We start from the raw sequence: 6154 nt of genomic DNA, 5'->3' as shown, positions 1-6154 counted from the left end.
TCAGTTCATGGAATTATCCCAAATGACAGCAAACGAAACGTAGGCCATCAGTCAACCAGCGCCAGACGAGACTGATATCCGAGACAGTGCAACAAGCCGAGTATGAGTCATGAGAGGCGACTTGCCTGGACAACTTCCCCGCAAAAATAGTCATTCGTTGAGATAAACGTTCCTTTGGTCCGCAGGATAAGTGAAGGGAAAGCCGCCAGGTTACTCACGAATTACACCAGTTCGGGGAAATCCATCCACAGGCAGGCTAGTTCAAAAGCAAATCCACGAGCGTCGGGAAATCAGGGAGCGGCGTGCCAAGCAAATTGATTGAAGCCTTGCGAGGAAAATATTAGGCTATTAGAAAGCACCTATTGCGTGCCACGCATTTGAGCGGTTGGAAATCCCATCCCAGCAACGGCAAGGTGAGGATAACCAGGTAGAAAATAAACAGAATGTTTGATAACGAAAACGCCGGACAGCCACTTCAAAGTCGGCTTAACTGGAAAGCAGAGATCAGAATGAGTGACTGATTTTTAAACAAACGTGAATGCGATCCATTGGCTGAGAGGGAACGATGCCTGAGTGATGCGTAACGGGGAAATCCCCAATCTCGCGTTGTGATTGGTTGACGATCCTGGGCAATGATGACGCATGTATGATCTGTCAAAAGGGAGATTGGATGGTTAGCCTAGTAAGTTTAACAGCCGAGAAATTCGAGTCTCCCTGGTAGAATTTACGCAAGCTCCCATTTCTTGACCAGTGCATGTAAAGAAATTGAAAATAAAACCGACTTGACTTGTCATTGGGTCTGATTTTAAATGTGCCATATAGTTCAATGTGGGAGCAGGTTCACACACTAAATAAGACACTAAGGTCAAGCACAAGCAGATAAAAAAAAAAAAAAAGAATTCTCAGAGCAGATTAGAGCAGACGTTTCAGGTTGCTGCCATCAGAGAGTATTGACTTGACCTTAGTGTCTTTAGTGTGCTCCCACATTGAGCTCTACTTTTTGGGTCCATGCACCTACTTATTTCTAAACATCTAGAGCGCAACAATACCCCTGCCTCCTGATATGCCATATAACCTGTATCTCTCCGTGTGTGTGTGTGTGTGTGTGTGTGTGTGTGTGTGTGTGTGTGTGTGTGAGAGAGAGAATGTGTGCACGCAGATATAAGAAGTTGGGGTTGATGATCCACATGATGGTGATGGACCAGGACAGCTCTGGACCTCCTGACTGGCAGCTCCATCCTCAACCTCTCTTCCTGCCCTTCACACGTGTGCAGGTAAGGCCAATTTTTAAAAACTCACTACATTGTCTGAGGCAAAAGTAGGAGAAAAGGAGTGTGCGAGTGAGTGAGAACCCGGTCTTTATACATGTGACCCTTAAAGGGCGTGTGTGTGTCCTAGAACCAAGACAGTGGCAGTGTGTGTCTGTCTGCCTTTGGTTAAGGGTATCTTTAAGATACTACCTTGTTTGCTATTTCTGACAGGCAGCCAGTTTTCTGAAAGATGGTTGATGTCAGTACCAACATGTTGTGATGGAGGCTTCCACCTGAGCTGAACACAGAAACTTGCACACAGTGGTGAGTAAATCACTGAATCTGCTTTGTTCTGCACTAGACCAATAAGTATAGTACAGTAATAGTGACCCCTGTACAGGTCAGACGCTCTGTAACTCTTCAGCCTGGAGTTCTGCATTAAAATGATGGGTGTGATTTTTATGTAGTGTATTCTATGTATACCCTCTCGTGTGTGTGTGTGTGTGTGTGTGTGTGTGTGTGTGTCTGTGTGCAGTTGGAAGCAGTCGTTCCTGCTCAGCATCGATATGCCAGTAATGGGTTTGATGAGCCACAGCATGGTGATGGGCAATCAGCATCAGGACCAGGGCAGCTCACAAGGAGAACCTCCTGCCCTGCCTCGCGTGCCCGCGTGCCCGCGTGCCCGCGTGCCCGCGTGCCTGCGTGCCTGCGTGCTACACTTTAAGACAGTAGCAGTGTGTGGGGGGGCGTGTGCACAAGCATATGCACATGGTCATGTCATGGTCATGTCTTTCTGTAGGTAGATAGGGGGTGCTTGTTTTTGTCTTTATTTTCATTCATAACATTAGCATGCCTTTTTTTGACAGGCACGGAGCCAGTTTTCAGAGGGAGGGCTGATGACACCAGCAACTTTGGTGAACCTGATCAACCCAGCACCAACCACTGTGCCCCTCCTCCTCTGCCAACTGCACCACATGGCTCCACCATCTCAAAAAGGCACAGACACTACTCCTACTACTTCCTGCGAAGGATGAGAGAAGAGCCGACCGCCCCACATCGGCACTCACCACCTTCTACAGGGGTGTCATTGAGAGCATCCTGACCAGCAGCCTCTCTGTCTGGCAGCCGTCAAGCTGAAGACTAGAAGGCAGTACAGAGAGTGTGGTGAGAACGGCAGAACAGCTCATAAGATCACCCCTACCAGCCATTCAGGATCTGTACACTTCACACTGTTCCAAGAGGGCAATGAACATCATAAAGACACAACTCATCCAGCATACAGACTGTTCTCCCTACTACACAAGCACACTGGGAAACGGCTTCTTTCCACAAGCCATCAGACTCCTCAACGCACTGAAGAAAACCACATGAATATTCCAAGGACACTGGAGAATATTCCATGAACACTTCTTTCACCATGCCACTTACACTTTACTCATTGCTCCTTATATACAGCATCTTCACATCACCTGTATGATCTCCTCCTGCCGTGTGTGTGTGTGTGTGTGTGTGTGTGTGTGTGTGTGTGTGTGTGTGTGTGTGTGTGTGTGTGTGTGTGTGTGTGTGTGTGTGTGTGTGTCCACTGTGTTTGTGTATTTATTGTCCATCAGTATGTTAATCTTCTTATTGCACACTGTTTGTGTCTCTGTGTGACTGTATTTATTGTATGTATCAGTCTGTATTTCATGCCAATGCATTATTTTTAGTTGTTAAACTGCACATTGGAGACTGGTCAAACACAATTTCAAACTTTGTGTTAACCCTCCATAGATTTTTATTTAAAAAATGGAGTCTAATCTACTGTACTACACAGGCTATCAACAGACCACACAGTTGAGTGCTGTTTTATGCACTCTGAATATGAGAAGGAGAGGTAACCGTTCACACTTCATAGTGTAAAAGTAAACAGAAATACATTTTCACATTTCATTCCTGTCTCGTTCACTTCAGCAATGTATGTGGCCTACATGCAGGGAAGCTGACAGGGGGGGCAAAGGGGTCCGTTGACCTGGGCCCAGTGAGACGAGGGGTCCAGGAATGGGTCCTCATTACATCATACCTGCAAACTCGTCACCTTTTGGTGACAGTCACCTTTTTCCTGTCCAATTAGGTCATTCACGTGAATAGAAATAGAACCCCAGCTCTACACTGTCACCTTTTTTTCTTTGACGAGTTTGCAGGTCTGTTACATTGTATGTAGTCTATGTATTGAGTGGGGGGCCCTTTCAGATGACTTTGTCCTGGGCACAGCCAAAGCTGTCAGCGGTCCTGATTATGTACGCACAAACACTGGTTATGATGGTAGGAAAAATGTTCTCTGTTTTCTGATGGCCTTTGAATTAAGACAGGCCAATCTGGAACCTCTCCTGGATAAAGAGGTAAGATTCAATAGTGTGACCTCACTCCTAAATCATAGACAGACATGGAGTATGGTAGGCCTATGGTAATGAAGAAATTGTTTTTCTCCAATAAAACAAACAAATAGCCTATTGCTATTTCAAATACTATTTCATATATTTTTTCATTAATATCTGCTCTTTCCAAGCTGACCACATTGCCACATAAATGTGGTGAGGTGACACTCATTACTTTAAAAAGTCGGGAATGTGTTGCTGATGTTTTACATCGTTTCAAACTTTTCTAAGTAGCCTATATCATGTCTTACCAAGTGAACAACCTCGCCAAAAAGGGTTTTTTAATTATTATTATTTTTCCGGGTGTGTTAATATCCTGGAAAGGATGTTTAATCATATAGCCTACACAGTGTTAACAGTGACCTCGACACACACAGCTAGGTAAGGTAATGTCAACGTCGTTGTGTTGACATTTTGGCGACCTGGTACGTTGCTATGACAAATTTGTGCATAGCGACACGAGTCCTAAACAGTAGCCTAGGCTACAATGTCCGAGGTACGGGAAGACAAAGCAAAAGACATATTGGGATTAGAAAACGTGTGATTTATCTCACTTTCTTACATAAATTGTTGAGAACATTATGTCAGTGGAATGTTCAGTGAAACGTTTCTCTGGAAGATAACAATTTGCACGGGATATCTTTGTAACAAACATGGAGCCTTCATCCGGAAATGGCCTTGAAAATGACATCATGCAGTATCCCTTCACGATTGGCCAATACGGCAAATGCCGGGAACGCCCATGGGCGTGCTTGCATTAAGGGTGGAACTGTTTTACTGCAGCTGGACCCTTCTCTGTAAAACACCAACATCACACAATGTATCACACACATACAACTGACTTACGTGGGTGTGTGTGTGTGTGCGCAGATATCGGCAACATGTCTCTGGATGTAGGGTGTGGGTGTGTGTGTGTCCATGTTTGACAAGATGACTAAAAGGAGCATAAGAGCTAGTGCCGTTGCTAATGATCCAAACTAGCATCAGATGAATGAATAAAATGACATCGAAACACATCACCAGCTATGGTATGTAAAGACATTAGTGTCATCCGCATGAAAAATGTGTTTTCCCTTTTCCTCTGAAAATCTCGACTTTTCTGGGAGGCTAATTTTATTTCTTTTCAGAAATTCTGCCGGCGTGTGTAAAAGGTAAATTACATTCAGTCAACATATCTGACTGCTAACTATGTAATTCATCTCGACTGAGTTTTCACCAGAGGAGAGAGTCTGCAAATAGCCTTGGGGAGACATTTGGGAAAGAGAAAAAAATCAGGCTTTCAGTTGAGTTACTGTTGACGCCTAAAGGTGTGTGTGTGTGCATGTGTGTGTGAGAGAGAGAGAATGGGTAAAAAGAGAAAGAGAAATGTGTGTCACTGAATGAAAAAATAGGGTTTTGTGAGAGGGTTTTTTTTTCATTGTGGTTGCTGAAAACCAGTATCAGTCATGATTTGACTTCTGCCTCTCTCGTTCAATAACACACAAATACAGACACACACACACACACACACACACATTTACAGGTATAACTGCAGTTTTCCATTCACCCCTGCCCTTTCGGTCTCAAAAACACACCTAACAGCCCATCTCTCTTACTCCCCACTTTTGTGTTGATCATTCATTCTGCTCGCTCTCCCTTTCTTGTATTGCTTTCCCCACTGTCTCCCAGTTCACTTCCGTTTTGAAGGATTGTTATTGCCATGCAGGGGCTGCTGACAGGTTTGGCCGGGCCCAGGACAAAGTTGTCTGACGGGGCCCCCCAGTCCAATGCATACAGTGTAATGAGGACTCAGTTCTGGGCCCCCTCTCTCCCTTGGCCTGGGACAACTGTCCCCTTTGTCCGCCCCCCTGCAAACACCCCTGTTGCCATGGCTGTAGAAGAAGGTATACAAGATGGCTAAAAAAGAGTGCTGTGTGTAATACTTCAAGGTGGGTAATGGCAAGAAAGAAAACAACAAGCGCTTTGGGGTGGTTATGGAGTGTGTGTGCGTGTGGTGCGCGTGTGTGTGTACATAACTGTTTTACAGGTAGGGGCAGGGTAAGGTTAATGGTGTAAAAGGGGAGAAGTTGTCACCTGATGGCCATAGGGTGAGTTGGTGCTGGGCAGATGGATCATGATCATGAGCGTATTGTGTGCGTGTCGTGTATGCATTGAGTATGCCAGTATATGCTTTGTGGAAGGGTCAAGTGGATGGATGGTTCATAATACCGGCATATTAAAATATTGATATGTAGTCCTAGGTTAAGGTCAGACTAAGACACACATACATACTGTAAGTGCCGTGTGTACGGGCTATTTGCCATTTGTTACACGCTCCTGATTAACATGAGCTATTAGCGTTAGCATAACACTTTATCATAAACAGCTATAAAAAACCCAACCTGTAGGGTAAGTGACTTTGAGCACGCCATTTGCTAAGTTAATTACATGCGATATAATGAAGACCTTCCCTCAAGGCACAACATTAACCAAGTCATTGATCTTTTGCAC

General features: G+C 44.8%; 1 long non-coding RNA gene across 1 annotated transcript; it reads left to right on the top strand.

Annotated features, from left to right (window-relative positions):
* Positions 1-909: 909 nt before the first annotated feature.
* LOC134464662 (uncharacterized) lies at positions 910-1904 on the top strand. Its single transcript, XR_010038002.1, has 3 exons — positions 910-1274; positions 1482-1574; positions 1786-1904. It is a non-coding gene; the product is annotated as an uncharacterized LOC134464662 (long non-coding RNA).
* Positions 1905-6154: the final 4250 nt, after the last annotated feature.

Source organism: Engraulis encrasicolus, chromosome 15 (assembly GCF_034702125.1).
Source record: "Engraulis encrasicolus isolate BLACKSEA-1 chromosome 15, IST_EnEncr_1.0, whole genome shotgun sequence".
In the NCBI taxonomy this organism is placed as follows: domain Eukaryota; kingdom Metazoa; phylum Chordata; class Actinopteri; order Clupeiformes; family Engraulidae; genus Engraulis; species Engraulis encrasicolus.
The sequence above is the reverse complement of the archived record's forward strand: the minus strand, read 5'-3'. Positions and strand labels throughout refer to the sequence as shown.